Source organism: Suricata suricatta, chromosome 13 (assembly GCF_006229205.1).
Source record: "Suricata suricatta isolate VVHF042 chromosome 13, meerkat_22Aug2017_6uvM2_HiC, whole genome shotgun sequence".
NCBI classification, from domain to species: domain Eukaryota; kingdom Metazoa; phylum Chordata; class Mammalia; order Carnivora; family Herpestidae; genus Suricata; species Suricata suricatta.
The window spans coordinates 37,033,014-37,049,469 of record NC_043712.1 but is presented as its reverse complement, the minus strand read 5'-3'; the positions used below and the strand labels follow the sequence as shown (position 1 = coordinate 37,049,469).

The 16,456-nt window shown below is 41.2% G+C and overlaps 1 non-coding gene across 1 annotated transcript; it reads left to right on the top strand.

Moving 5' to 3' along the window:
• The first annotated feature begins 2,254 nt into the window (after positions 1-2,254).
• Positions 2,255-2,359, top strand: LOC115277154. Its single transcript, XR_003902260.1, has one exon. It is a non-coding gene; the product is annotated as a U6 spliceosomal RNA (small nuclear RNA).
• Positions 2,360-16,456: the final 14,097 nt, after the last annotated feature.

The window sequence follows — 16,456 nt, the reverse complement described above, 5'->3', positions numbered from 1 at the left end:
GAGATCATGACCTGAGCTGAAGTTGGACACTCAACCAGCTGAGCCACCCAGGCACCCCACTTCCTTTTTTTCCCCAATGCTTACTATTTTTGAGAGAGAGGGTGCCTATGAGCAGGAGAGGGGCAGAGAAAGGGGGACAGAGGATCTAGAGTGGGCTCTGCACTGACAGCAGTAAGCCTGAAGTGGGGCTCGAACACATGAACTGTGAAATCATGACCTGAGCCGAAGTTGGAAGCTCAATTGCCTGAGCCACTCAGGTACCCCATGAAAAGTCATGTAACTTCTTTGTCCTTGGTCAGCTGATCTTTGTATACAGGAATCAGGACATGTTATTCCTGTAAATCTTAAAAATAGCATAGTCATTTCTGTATGTACTTCCTTATCTCCTTGGGTAAGGTAGGTTTTGGGTAAAAAGCACTTTTGGCAAATTTTAGCTATAACATGCTTATGTGCAGGGCTAAGCAGAAGTTTCTAATTTAGAGATCATAGCAGCAAAGGAAGTAGAAGCAATATGGAATCAGACGTGTTAAGTTTCTATTTGTTATATTACCAGGGGGAAAATATCAGTAAACAAGATATACTATCTTTTCTTTTTTTATTTTTTTAAAGTTTATTTATTTTTGAAAGAGGGAGAGGCAGAGTGTGCACTAGGGAGAGGCATGGATAGAGGAAGACACAGAATCTGAAGCAGGCTCCAGGCTCTGAGCTGTTGGCACAGAGCCCCATGCAGGGTTTGAACCCATGAACTGCAAGATTATGACCTGAACCAAAGCCAAAGGCTTAACTCACTGAGCCACCCAGGCACTCTCACGAGATACACTATTTTAAATGGACACCATCAAAGAGAGAATTAATGAACTAGAAGATGATTCTAAGGAAATTACCCAAAGATAGTACAAAAAGGTAAAGATTAAGTACAATTGAAAGGCATAGAAGATAGGAGTGGCATCAGGGAAAATGGCAGAGAATGGGGTCCATCCCTCCCTAGAAACACTGAAAAAAACTTGACATAAACTGTTTCAGCCTTACCAAAACTCTGGGAGATAGTAAAAGTTTGCAGCAACCAAGTTAATGTTTAGCCAGAAGAAAGTCCACTGAAACACAGTAGATCTTTGTGGTGTTTTAATTTACCCTAGCTCCACCCTACTCACTGATGTAGCAGCAGTCTTAAAGATGGCAGCCCATATTTCTGCCATCTTTGTGTGGGTACCTGCTTCTTTCAGAAGCAGAGTAGATCTTGTTCCAAAGGGATAAAGTTGTCTTTTTGAGCTCTCTGGGGTTCCCCTGAAGGACTGAAACAATGGGCTTCCTGTAAGATTTAATATGTGGGGGCAGATATGAGAGGAAAGAGAGAGACCATGTTATGGAGCCAAGAAAGCCTCTGCGGCCCCCAGGTGAGGTTCCGTGACTCGAGTAAGGGTTGAGTCAGGGAAGTCGCAGAGACATTCAGAAAACTGAGGTCAGAAATAAATGTAAAAGGCCCTTATTGGGAGCGCTCTTGGGCGAGGTTCCCTGGTCCGGACAGGATGGGCCAGGGAAGTCGCACCAGTGGGACAAAGAGCAGGGCCTTATATAGGGCACTAGTTCCGGGGTGTGTCCAGGGGCAGATGACATGTTTTCTGAGAAGCCAGCAGCAGGTGGAAAGTTCCAAAATGGTGGTCCGTTGGCCATCTTGGTATTGTTCAGCGGGATGCTCTGTCAGCCATCTTGATGTCCCTTTCCCTGAGCCCACCAAACCTATCACTTCCCTTTGTTTTATCTAACTTGGAATTCTATGATTACATAGAGGACTTTTCTTAAAAGCAATGAAAGGCAGGTGAACAGTTGTTGCTGCTTGGGCAGAAAATAACAGCTGGGTGAACAATAGACACACCAAAAGCCTGGGAGGAGAGTCATGGAGTGAGGGTTTGGGGAGAAGGATAAAACAAGGGCTTTGAAAGTTTCCTGGATATACTGGGGAATCTAGAAAGCCACATGCATGAGGAAAGAAGGACACATGCTAAGAGAACTGAGATGACTATAAACTTTCACCTTTGGCTGACCTTTAGGCTCAGGGCAAGCAGGAAGTGGAGGTTAAGGCAGAGTTGTAAACAACCTGGCTAAGCATGAAGGAGTGATCCAAACACAGGTTACTCCAAAGACCTGGAGATTCTTTTTCTAATCTGCTCCTTGCCCCCCACCCTCACTTCCTTTCTTTCCTCCAGGCATTTAAGGAGATCTCTGTCAAATTATAATTTTAAAATGTGGTTATGTAGTGCTCGCTTCCGCAGCACATATACTAAAAGGGGAAGGATACAGAGAATTAACACAACTCCTCTGCAAGAATGACATGCAAATCTGTGAAGTGTTCCATATTTAAAACAATAAAGAAGAAAAAATGTAGTTATATGGAAGGAAATCCTTGCTTTTAAGAAGTAAACACTGAAGGATTTAGGGGTTTCTAATTTTTCAACATTGTAAGATTCCCGGCTTACTCTCAAAAGGTTCATAAAAGAGAAGATGTTTCAGTAATTTAGTAATCAGTTTTTAGGCCCTATCATGTGGTAGATGTGGTAGCTGGCAGAAATCTGACTTGGACCTCATCCTTGCCCTCAAAGAACTCATAGACTAGTAGGAGAACCCATCTAACTAAAATATTATTCAGTCTAAGGAATTATGGGAACTCAGTGGAGCAAGAGGATCTGGAATAGCATCTTTTTATTTTATTTTATTTTCTAACTAGGCTCCCACTCAGCTTAGAACCCAACATGGGGCTTGAACTCATAACCCTGAGATCAAGACTTGAGCTGAGATCAAGAGTTGGACACTGACTGAGCCACCCAGGTGCCCCTGGAATGGCTTCTTAAAAGAGGTCACATAAGCTAATTTGTGAAGGATGTAGAGAGTTTCAGGGGAGAACAATGGGTAGAAACTGGCTTTGATTGGAAGGGTAAAGGACAGTGATTGCTAATTGTTCCCCAATATGCCCATTTTTCAGTTGGGAATGGATTCCCCTTAGCTTAGCTGGGTGCTTGGAAGTCAGCTATACTACATTTTTTCTAAAGATTTTATTTTTAAGTAATCTCTACAGCCAACATGGAACTCGAACTTACAGCCCTGAGATCAAGAGTTGCATGATCTATTGTCTGAGCCTGCCAAGTGCTCCAGCTCTGCTACATCTTTGACTTCTTTTGTAGGTGGTAGGACAATGTGACTACCTTCTAGCCAAAAGGGAAGTCAGTTGAAATGATCTTGGCAACTCTTAGTTCACACATTTAATAGGAAGCTGCTAACCCTTCTCCTTCTCTTTGAGATGTAGTATTGGTGAGTCCTTATACCCCTGAACCCTGGTTTCTTTATCTGCAAATGGATATGTGTTATTAAATTATACTGAAGATCACATAAAATTGCCTATAAATTGTAAAATGCTTTAAATATGTTAAGAATTATAATAAAATTGACTTTCAGCATCTTGGGATATCCCTCTTCTCATCTATAGCCTGATTCTGTTGTGAAATTTGGTGAGGAGTGGAACGGATATGGCTACATCATCCTCCAAAGATTCCACTAATTTATACTGTTTGTGAGAGTGCCCATTTTCTCACATCCTAGCTAACACTATTACTAATGCTTAAAATGTTTGCTAGAGGAGGGCCTAGGTGGCTCAGTCAGTTAAGCATCCAACTCTTGATTTCAGCTCAGGTCATGACCTCAGAGTGCTTGAGATCAAGCCCTGTGTCAGGCTTCGCACTGGGTGTGGAGCCTACTTGGAATTTTCTCTCTCCTTTTCTCTCTACCCCTTTACCTGCTTGAACTCTCTCTCAACATAAATAAACTTTTAAAAATTAAAATAAATAGGGGCGCCTGGGTGGCTCAGTCAGTTAAGTGTCCGGCTTCGGCTCAGGTCATGATCTCAGTTTGTGGGTTTGAGCCCTGCATCAGGCTCTGTGCTGACAGCTAGCTCAGAGCCTGGAGCCTGCTTCAGATTCTGTGTCTCCCTCTCTCTCTGACCCTCCTTTGCTTGCGCTGTCTCTCTCTGTCTCTCAAAAATAAAAACATTAAAAAATTTTTTAAAAATTTAAATAAATAAATAAATAAATAAATAAATAAAATGTTTGCTAGAAACATTGGCTGCCTCATTTGGCGGAGCATGTGACTCTTGAATTCAGGGTCGTGAGTTCAAGCCCCAAGTCGGGCTAGTTAAAATTAAAATAATAATAATAATAATAATAATAAATAAAGTTTAATCAAACTAAATATTTACTACTGTGGGGTACATGGCTGGCTCAGTTGGTGAGTTGGTGAAGTATGTGACTCTTGACCTTGGGGTCATAAGTTTAAGCTCCATATTGGGTGTAGAGATTACTTAATAAATAAATCTTTAGGGACACCTGGGTGGCTCAGTCGGTTAAGCCTCCGATTTTGGCTCAAGTCATGATCTCACAGCTTGTGAGTTCGAGCCCCACATTGGGCTCTGTGCTGATGGCTCAGAGCCTGGAGCCTGCTTGGGATTCTGTGCATGTCTCTTTCTCTGCCCCAACCCCACTCTCACTCTGTCTCTCTCAAAATAAATAAACATTTCAAAAAACATAAGTTTAAAAAATAAATCTTATATCTTATGTGTGTGTGTGTGTGTGTGTGTGTGTGTATTTGCTAGTATGAAAAAACCCAACTACTTGCTATATTTTAACCTGTGAATGATGTTTCCAAGAAACTGGATATGTTTTCAAAAATCTTCCAAATCAGCATCCAAAGCCTCCACAAAAAGCAGAGTAACAACTGCTTTTTTCCCACCCAGTCACCAGCTGATTTCTCAGCATGTAGATAAAGCAGCTGGCCAGAGCCTTTACAAGCTGTTGTAGAAAAGCTTGTAGAACAGAAAAGAACACCTCCACTTCTGCCTTATTTGTTGTGTGAATGAGTGAACACATGCCTCCAGTGAAGCTTGTTAAATCATGGCCTTCATTATCTGTATCTTTTCAGATCCAGTTCGGTTCATGCTTGGTGCCTTCTGAAATCCTTGCATGATCCAGTTCAACTTCCTTCTGTCGGGAGTAAGGATCTGGGAGGAGGGACTCATTTATACATTTAAAATATAAAAGAACAATAGGGCGCTTGGGTGACTCAGTTGGTTGAGTGTCCAGCTCTTGGTTTCGGCTCAGGTCATGATCTCATGGTTTGTGGGTTTGAGCCCTGTGTTGGGCTCCACACTGGCAATGAGAAACCAGCTTGGGATTCTCTCTCTTCTTTCTCTCCGTCTCTCCTCGGCTTATACTCTCTCTCTCTCTCTCTCTATCTCTCTTTCTCTCAAAAATAGACTTATAAAAACAAAAATAAAATAAAAAAGAATGATTAGAAGAGAAGATGGGGTTAAATCATATTTTATTCTATTTTGTAACACTTTATGCTTTTCAAAATATCACAGCATTTTTCTGCTTGAGCCTTTCAAAAACTCAGAACCAAACAGCAGTACTTCATTCAAAAGAGGAGGAATTTGAGGCACCTGGTGGCTCAGTCAGTTAAGTGTCCAACTTTGCCTCAGGTCATGATCTTGAGGTTTGTGACTCAAGCCCCGCATCAGGCTCTGTCCTGACAACTCAGAGCCTGGAGCCTGCTTCAGATTCTGTGTCTCTGTCTCTCTCTGCCCACCCACCCTCAAAAATAAATAAATAAACATTAAAAAATGTTTTTTTAAATGAAGAGGAATTTAAAGTTTAAAGCAGTAAGGCAAATTGCAAAAGATACACAGCGGGGCACCAGGGTGGCTTGGTGGGCTAAGTCTCTGACATCGGCTCAGGTCATGATCTCACCTTCGTGGATTCAAGCCCCGCATCGGGCTCTGTGCTGATAAACTCAGAGCCGGGAGCCTGCTTCTGATTCTGTGTCTCCCTCTCTCTCTGCCCCTCCCCCTCTCATGCTCTGTCTTTCTCTGTATCAAAAATAAACCATAATTTTAAAAAACCATAAGAAAAAAGACACCCAGCAAATTACTGGCATTGGCAGAACTAAAACCTTATCAATTGCCATCCAATCTTTCCCCTATATCACACTGCTGGGGCATTGTTCACCCTCTGTAGTGGTGTGATCAATACTCATGGTGGGCTCAGTCCGAAGAGCATGGGATTCTTGACCATGGGGTTGTGAGTTCAAGCCCTATGTCGGGCATAAAGATTACTTAAAAAAAACAAAACAAAACAGGGACACAATGTAGTTCAGTTGGTTGAGCTCTTGATTTAATCTCAAGGCATGATCCTATGGTTGTGGGATTGAACTCCTGCCTTGGGCTCCATGGCTGTCAGCATATTGCTTGGGTTTCTCTCTCTTCCTCTCTCTGCCCCTCCCCTGCACTCTCTCTGTCTCTCAAAATAAATAAATAAACATTTTTTTAAAAACCATGTTTCAGGATATTTTTTAAAAAATGGAAGATGAGGAGAAGAGAAACTGTAGTGCTGCCTGAAAGGAATACCAAGATGTAGCATCTTACCCAAGCAAAGATTCAAAGGGTTTTTCACATCTCCCCTTCCTTCCTTCCTCTTTTAAAAATTTTATTATTATTATTATTATTATTATTATTATTATTTTAGCAATCTGGCTATACAAGGATTAAAAATACTGGGGATTTAATTTCTCTAATTACTTGGAAGACCATCTGTGCCTTGCTTTGATGCACAGCCCCTGCTCGGGTGAAGGAACCAGGTGCTAATCTGGCCAATCCTTCCTTCCCGCCTTCCCCACTCCCCATCCGCTTCCATCTGGCTATGGGATCACTTTTTTCAGAGGCCTGGGAGATGGAGCCTTAGGCTGAAATCCACCCCACCCAGCTGTGCCCCCGATACCCTGGGGACTGGCAAACATCGGAGGATCATTTGACATCAGCTCCCTCTTGGCCACTAACCAAAATCCAAGAGCTGCATATGGGTGGAAACCTGCTCTGGCTGAAAAAGTGAACTTTTGCAGCTTTATCTCCTTTTTGCAGACCTGACTTAAATTCAAGGCTGAGTCATCAGAGTGAGCATGGGAATATCTTTTCTACACTTAAATACAGGTTAGTGACATTATGGCAGAATTCTAGTAAGGATAGTATATTGATCTGGTGAAAATGTATTCCCTACAGTGAAAAATCATGAGCAAAATTGGATTTTTCCAATTCCTGTTTATTATCTAGAATGAAGAGAATATTGGTTTAAGTTCTCTCTCTTTTTCTTTTTTTTGTTATTGAGCAGCAATTTCCCCTCAACTTCATCTACTCTTCCTCATTCTCCCAAAAATATGGGGGAGAGTGCTGACAGCATGGGGGCTGCTTGGGATTCTCTCTCTGCCCCCCCCCGCCCCTTCTCCCACTCTCAAAATAAATAAATAAATAAACTTAATTTTTAAAATATATGGGGAATTAAGAAAATAGAGCTAAAGATGATGGCAAGAGGAATAGGAAAGAGTCATTTGCTGCAAAAAATGACCTGCTTTTCTTATTCAACTGTTCACTTTACCTAGCCATTTCTAAGACTGATCTGCCCCCCACCTCTCCACCCTCAGTCTTCCAGAGACCCCCTTTGCTTTCTCTTTCTTTCTTTCTCTCTTTCTTTCATGTTTATTTTTGAGAGAGAGAGGGAGAGTAAGAGAGTAAGAGCTTGTGTGCACAAGCAGGGGAGGGGCGAAGAAGGAGACACAGAATCTGAAGCAGGCTTCAGGCTCCAAGCTGACAGCACAGAGCCTGACTAAGGATTTGAACTCACAAACCCTGAGATCATGACCTGAGCTGAAGCCAGATGCTTAACTGAGTCAGCCAGCCAGGCACCCCGAGAGTCCCCCTTTTTAAAAAATAAGCTCATGGTGGGTACCTGGGTGGCTCAGTCAGTTAGGTGTCTGACTTCAGCTCAGGTCATGATTTCACAGTTCGTGAGTTCAAGCCCCGCGTTGGGCTCTGTGCTGGCCACTCAGAGCCTGGAGCCTGCTTTGGATTCTGTCTCTGTTTCTGTCTCTCTCTGCCCCTCCCCTACTCAGACTGTGTCTCTCTCCATCTCTCAAAAATGAATAAATGTTAAAAAGAATTTTTTTAAATCTCTACGGGTACCTGAGTGGCTCAGCCATTTAAGCATCCGACTTCAGCTCAGGTCATGATCTCAAGGCTTGTGAGTTCCAGCCCCCCACTGGGCTCTATGCTGTCAGCTTGGAACCTGGAGCCTGCTTCAGATTCTGTCTCTCTGTCTCTCTCTCTCTACCCCTCCCCCCTCAAAAATAAATAAACATTAAAAAAAATAATAATCTCCAGGCCCAGCATAGAACTAGAACTCAAGACCCCAAGATCAAGAGTCTCATGCTCTAAAGACTGAGCCATCCAGGTGACCCCAGGGAGCCTCCTTCTTTACTGGAATAAGCCATGCCTCTTGGTTCAGAGCTCCCGGTTTGTCAGAGCACAAAGTCCATTAAGGAGGACCTTGCCCTTCCTTTGTCTGTGCTTTATGAGAAATTCATTTTGTTTCTGAGTGTGATGCCCCCAGGGAATCAGCGTGAGTTCTCAGAGTTTATCCTTTCAATGGTTCTCACTAGTTGGAAATGCTCCTCCTTTTCCTGGTAAATCTTCTGGCCCAAGATACAATCAGGAGAGTCACACTCTAGGTTGTTTCTGGGGTCCAGCATTACAGTGGCAGGACCTCTATCCTCTGAGGAATTGATGTCTGAAGTACTCTGCAAAGCACTGTATGAATGCTATTTTTAGGTAATTTTTAGGAAACAATTTGGATAACACAGAATTTAACTCTTTGCATGTCACAGAACTCAGCCCTTTGCCTTGTCAGTGGAAGCAGAAATCAGAGTCAGAAGAGCCTTCAGAGATAAGCAAATCTGACTCCCTTATGTCAGTGAGGAAACAAACCACCTTCTTTCAAGAGTGGTTGGGGGGGGCGCCTGGGTGGCTCAGTCGGTTAAGTCTCCGGCTTCCGCTCAGGTCAGATCTCACGTTTGTGGGTTCGAGCCCCGCGTCAGGCTCTGTGCTGACAGCTAGCTCAGAGCCTGGAGCCTGCTTCCGGTTCTGTCTCCTCTCTCTGCCTCTCCCCCTCTCATGCTCTGTCTCTCTCTGTATCAAAAATAAATAAAACATTAAAAAAATTAAAAAAAAAAAGAGTGGTTGGCAAAGTGAAGGTGCTCTAGCCTCAGTCCAAACAGGGCAGAAGAACTCAGTGCAGTGTAGTGGTTTAAAACACCAGTTTTGGAGTTAGAGGGACTTAGATTTGAAAACCAGTGATACTGGGCAATAACTTTCATTCACCGAACCTGTTTCCTTCACTGTAAATTTGGGTTAATAACGTTGTCTATCATATGGTCTATTAAGGGATTTCAATGCAGAGATGGATATAAAGGACTATGCTTTGAGCGTAGTAAGCATTTGAGGGGTGCCTGGGTGTCTCAGTCTGTTAAGCGTCCCACTCTTGATTTCAGCTCAGGCCATGATCTCGGAGTCATGGCCTGGAGCCCTGAGTCAGGGCTCCAAGCCCATTTTTTTTTCTTCTTCTCTTCTAATCAATGATAAAAGAAATAAAGAGAATAGCTAGCCACTCACTTCCAAGAGAGCCCTGGCAACTCCGCAAACCTTGGCTATCCAAGCTACTCAGGAGACCCAGAGCAAGTAATTACTTCTTTCTACTCATGGGAAAACAGGAATAGTAGAAATTTAATCTTCTACCCAGTGGAATATTGTGGTGTAACAGAAAGGGCATGGATTTTGAAAGCAGGATTTTGACCTTAGTTCAAATGCCAGTTAATACTGCCTAGTTGCTTTACGAGCTTGGATAAATTACATAACCTCTGAGCCTTTCTGAGAGATGTTAACATCTATCTCATACGGTTATTGTGATGACTAAATGAGACAATGTATGTGTATGCCAAACACATGCTAAGTTGTGGTGGAATCTATTGTTTTTGCCAGTACTAGTATCTGAAATCCATTTTCCTATTACCATATTTTGATTTTTCCTTGGGTAACTACCTTTGTCCCACTGCATTCTTTACTGGTAGATCTGTCAGTCAAGATGCCTTTCTGCCCTAGTTGAGTGGCCATATGATCCAACTGAAGCTAGCAGACCATTAATTCCTATAATTTGCATTGTTTGAAGGGTGAATCAGAGATGGACAATAGTTGGAGTTGTTTCGTGCCAGGAGGTACCAGGAAGAGACTACCCGATAGTTCTTGTCATTTGGATTCCGGGAGTCACCTGGTTCTTGTCTTGTTTGAGGCCTGGTGATTCAGCTGTACTTTCAAGGCTGTCAGCACCTGCATTTCTTCCAATGACTTCTTTTTCTGTATCACATTAAACAGAATCAGTTTCTGGTGCAAGCAATGTCAGAACACTACTGCATAGATGTTAGAGAAATGTTAGTTCTCTCCTACATGCCTCCCTACTCCCAGCAGACCCTTATCCTCACACGTCACCAACACATATTCCAGTGCTTCAGTGGACTTTGGCTGTATTTAGGCTAAAATCAGGTCTACATTGTTGTTGATTCAGCTGATGTTCCAAATCTATCAGCAAATCTTACCAGTTTTATATTTATCTTTTATTAAATAATTGATTAATTAATTATTTTAGAAAGAGAGAGTGCATGTGGGTGGGGAAAGGGGCAGAGGGAAAGAGAAAGAGAGAATCCTTTTTTTATGTTTATATATTTAAAAATTTTTTTATGTCTTTTATTTATTTTTGAGAGAGAGAGACAGTGCGAGCAGGGGAGGGTCAGAGAGAGAGGTAGACACAGAATCTGAAGCAGGCTCCGCGCTCTGAGCTAGCTGTCAGCACAGAGCCTGACATGGGGCTCGAACCCATGAGCCATGAGATCATGACCTGAGCCGAAGTCGGACACTTAACTGACTGAGCCACCCAGGTGCCCCACGTTTATATATTTTAAAAAGGGAGAGAGGGGTTCCTGGGTGGCTCAGTTGGTTAAGCCTGCTGCTTCCGCTCAGGTCATGATCTCACGTTCATGGGTTCGAGCCCCGCATTGGGCTCTGTACTGACAGCTCAGAGCCTGGAGCCTGCTTCCTATTCTGTGTCTTCCTCTCTCTGTGCCCCTCCCCCTCTCATGCTCTGTCTCTCTCTGTATCGAAAATAAATAAACATTAAAAAAAGATTAAAAAAGAATAAAAATAAAAAGGGAGAGAGAGAGAGAGAGAGACAGAGTGTGAGCAAGGGAGGGGCAGAGACAGAGGGAGACACAGAATCCAAAGTAGTCTCCAGGCTCTGAGCTGTCAGCACAGAGCCCAATACAGGGCTCAAACTCATAAAACTCAAGGTCATGATCTGAGTCGAAGTTGGACGCTTAACCAACTGAACCACTCAGGTATCCTGAGAGAGACAGAGAATATTTTTTTATATACATGTTTTTTTTTTTTTTTTAACATTTATTTATTATTGAGAGACAGACAGAGAGAGACAGAGCATGAGCATGGGAGGTGCAGGGAAAGAGGAAACACAGAATTCAAAGCAAGCTCCAGGTTCTGAGCTGTCAGCACAGAACCTGCCAGAGAAGAGAGAGAATCTTAAATAGGTTCCACACTCAACACAGAGCACAATGTGAGTCTTAATCCCACAATTCTGGGATCATGACCTGAGCACCCCAACATCTGACTCTTGATTTCAGCTTAGGTCATGATCCCAGGATCCTGAAACCAAGCCCTACCTCAGGGTCTGTGCTGAGCATAGAACCTGCTTAAAATTCTCTCTCTCTCCTCTGCCCCTCTCTCCTGCTTTTGTGTTCTCTCTCTAAAAAATTAAAAGAAAAAAAAATCAAAGTCTTTCTATGATCTTAAAAGACTGCATGATGTCGCTCCTGGCCATTTCTTCCATCTCCTCCCTTCCACTTTCATTTTCCCCTCACTGTTTTTCACCAACACTGGCTTTGCTACTCCTTGACATGTTAAGCATTTTTTTAAAATTAAAAAATGTTTATTTATTTTTGAGAGCAAGCACAAGTAAGGAAGAGGCAGAGAGAGAGGGAGACAGAAAATCCAAAGCAAGCTTTGAGCTGCCTGTGCAAAGCCCAACGCAGGCTTGACCCCACAAGCTGTGCGGTCATGACCTGAGCCAAAGTCACACACTTAACCCACTGAGCCACCCAGGCACCCCTCAAATGTCCAACTCTTGATTTTGGCTCAGGTCATGACCTCACAGTTTGTGAGTTTGAGCCTAGAGTCAGGCTCTGCATTGGCAGTGTGGACCCTGCTTGGGTTTCTCTCTCTCTCTCTCTCTCTCTCTCTCTGAAATAAATAAATAAACTTTTTAAAAAATGGGGAGGGGCATGTAATGGGTACCTCAGTCAGTTAAGTGACCAGCTCTTGATTTTGGCTCAGACCATGATTTCATGGTTCAGGAGTTTGAGCCTCATGTTGGGCTCTGTACTTAGTGTGCAGAGCCTGCTTGGGATTCTCTCTCTCTCCCTCTCTCTCTCTGTCCCTCCCCCACTCATTGTCTTTCTCTTTCAAAATAAATAAATAAACCTTAAAACAGAGAAAAGAATAAGATAGAATATCTTAATATGTAATGACCTCTAAGCTACAATGTAAATTAATAAAAGAGAAAGAAAAAATAAGGTACATTGTATGTAATAGACTTTCATTTGTATAAAAACAATATATATAAGTTTACATAAGAATTTTATAACATCTGGGATCCCTGGTGGCTCAGTTGACCTGGATTTTGGCTCAGGTCATGATATCATGGTTACTGGGTCTGAGCCCCAAATCAGGTTCCTTGCTGACACTGTGGAGCCTGCTTGAAATTTTCTCTCTCCGTCTCTCTCTGCCCCTTCCCTGCTTGGTCTCTCTCTTTCACAAAATAAATAAATTTTAAAAATTAATAATATCAGGTAACTCTGAAGATTCAGGGGTGTCTGTGGGAAGGAGACTTACTACTTTTCACTGTACATCCTTTTGTACTACAAATCCTTCATTCGTTTATTTATTTATTTATTTATTTGTTATTTTTTAAATATTCAGTTCTTCTCCCCTGGGAAGATGCTTTTATTGAACAGTAACTTCATCAGACCCCTGAGACATTTTCATCAGTTCATTTCCATGTAAACAAAGCACCAGCCATTCATCCCAACTTTTGTACTACCAATTTTTAGAATCATATTCATCATACAATAGCTTCTTCAATAAAATCTAGTTATTAAAAAATATCAGTAGTGGGGGCAACTGGGTGGCTCAGTCATTCAATGTCCCACTCTTGGTTTAGGCTGAAGTCATGATCTCACAGTTGTGAGATCAAGCCATGATCTGGGCTCTATAATGACAGTGTGGAGACTGCTTCTCTCTCTTTCTCTGTCTCTGTCCCTCCCCAGTTCGTGCAAGCATGCATACATGCATGTTTTCTTTCTCTCTCTCTCTCTCTCTCTCTCAAAATAAACAAATAAGCTTAAAAAAAGAACTAAATATATATGTATATATATATACATACATACATACATATATATATATATATATATACACACACACACACACACACACACAGCATGAGTGTATTTATATAAAGCAAAACTAAACAATATATTACTTAGGAAAATATTCCTATGTGGTAAAAAGTATTTTAGAAGGCAATAACAAAAATCTGAATTGAGTTTCATTTGGGAGAGGAGAAGATGAGATTATGGAAGGACATACAAGGGTATTCAAAATTATTGTTTTGTTCCATTTATTGATATATTTTATTGTACATTTTGTTAATTTTTAAACTGTACAAATACATCAAATTTTCCTCTCTGGGCATGATTTATATCTCTAAAGTAGAATAAAAACAGATCATCTGAAAAAACAAAACAAAAACATGTTGACCTATAGAATTCCTTTTACAACTTTTAATTCATTTAGATATAGTGAAAATATTAACCAGTGACAAATAGGTCAAAGGTAAATTTAATCAAGAGCACACTTCAGATAAACTTGCATACTTTCATAGTACTTTGTTTAATTTAAAATAATAATTTAAAAGGTATAAATTTAATTTTGTAATTTACCACCTTAACCATTTTTTAAAGTTTTTTATTTTGAGAGAGAGAGAGAGTGCAAACAGGACAGAAGCAGAGAAGGCAGAGAGAGAGAATCCCAAGTAGGCTCTGTGCTGTCAGTGCAGACCCAACACAGGAGTCCATCTCACGAACCCTGAGATCTTGACCTTAGCCGAATCCAAGAGTTGATGCTTAACTGACTAAGCTACCCAGGTGCCCCACAACTTTAACCATTTTAAGCATACTTTTATTTTCTCTTTCTCTCTCTCTCTTTCTTTCTTCTTCTCACCTTTCTTCCCACCTTCCTTCCTTCCTTCCTTCCTTCCTCCTTCCATCTCTCTCTCTCTCTCTTTCTTTCTTTTTATAACCCTAGCTTGTTAAAGAACCTGGGCCAGTTTACTTGTATATTGTCCCATTTATTGGATTTTTCTGTTTGCTTCCATGCGCTGTCATTAAATTTGTTCTTCTATTTCCTATAAGTAGAAGTTAGATGTAAAGACTTGATTAGTTCAAATTAAGTGTTTATAAAATGTGGGTGTATTTGCAACTATGTGAATGGAACTAGAGGGTATTCTGTTAAGCAAAATTAGTCAGTCAGAGAAAGAGAAATATCATATGACTTCACCCATATGAGGACTTTAAGATACAAAACAGATGAACTTAAGGGAAGGGAAGCAAAAATAAATAAAAACAGAGAGGGGGACAAAACATAAGAGACTCTTAAATATGGAGAAAAAAACAGAAGGTTACTGGAGGGGTTGTGGGAGGGGGAATGGGCTAAATGGGTAAGGGGCATTAAGGAATCTACTCCTGAAATCATTGTTGCACCATATGCTAACTAACTTGGATGCAAATTTAAAAAAATAGTAAGTATATTTTTAAACAATTAAAAAAATACAGAAAGCAAGCTGAGGGTTGTTGGTGGTGAGGGAGAGGGGAAAGTGGGTGGTTGGCAGTGACAAGGTCACTTGTTGGGATGAGCACCAGGTGTTCTATGGAAACCAATTTCACAATAAGTTATATTTTTAAAAAAAGAAAGAAAAAAAAAGAGTTAGACAACCAATTGAGCCATCCAGAAGCCCCAATAATCACCTATCTTTTAAATATATTTACAGATTATGTATCTTTTGTTTTTATCCACATATTTACAATTTCTGGTTCTCTTTTTCATCTGGTATCATCATATTTTTGTCTAAAGAACTTTAACAAAATAAAGAAATAAAGAACTTTATTTAACATTTTTTGGCAGATCTCAGGGTAATCTCTCAGCTTTTCTTTATCTGAAGAGTATTTTTTTTCTTCATTAAAAAACATTCATTTTGGGGTACCTGGGTGGCTCATTCGGTTAAATGTTCCACTCTTGATTTCGGCTCAAGTCACAGTCTCATGGTTTGTGAGAACAAGCCCCAAGTCATGCTCTGTTCTGACAGTGTGGAGCCTGCTTGGGATTCTCTCTCTCCCCCTCTCTCTGCCCCTCCCCCACTCATGTGAGCAAGCTCTCTCTCAAAATAAATAAATAAGCTTTAAAAAAATAAATAAAGTGCCCATCATCTCTATACTGATTTCAAAGTCGAGTTCAATTCATACTGCACTCTCTTCTCTATAGCAATAGTATATTACTGGTTAAGATCTGTTCTTACCACTTTAACTAGTGTCTGATTTTGTCTTTGAGAAGTTCTTTGACTAAGACCAACCTTGTGGAGTTTCACCCTATTCAGATGCTGCTTGAGCCATCTTCTTTGTTTTCCTACCCACAGGGGTCATGGTCCCACACTGCCTGTTAGTCCAGGATCTGAAAATAGTTGTTTCATATATTTTGTCCATTTTTCTGGTTCTTTATCACCAGAAGGCAAGTCCAGCACCATTTATTCCTCTAGTAGAAGTTAGAATCTCCTTTCTGATAAGCTTAAAATTTTTAAAAAATGTTTTTTTATTTTTGAGAGAGAGAAGAGTGGAGAGGGCCAGAGAGAGAAGAAGACACAGGATCAGAAGCAGGCTCTGCATGGACAGCAGGGACCCCAATGCAGGGCTTGAACTCTTGAACCATAAATTCTTGACCTGAGTTGAAGTTGGACACTTAACAGAATGAGCCATCCAGGCGCCTGTAGATAAACTCTTAATCCATTAAAAAAAAAAGGAAAAAAATAGATATCATATATATACACATATATATACACATATATATTTACATTTATTTATTTTTGAGAGACAGACAGAGACAGTGAGAGCAGGGGAGGGTCAGAGAGAGAGAGAGAGAGAGAGAGAGATACAGAATCTGAAGCAGGTTCCGGGCTCTGAGTTGGGGGGGGGAGGGTCAGCCTAGAGTCTGATGCAGGGCTCGAACCCATGAACTGTGAGATTATGACCTAAATCAAAGCCGGATGCTCAACAACGGAGCCACCCATTAAACATCATTAAACTTAAAAGGCAAATGATATTTTTATTGCATTTAACAGATAATTAATGTATAGAATATGTGACAGCT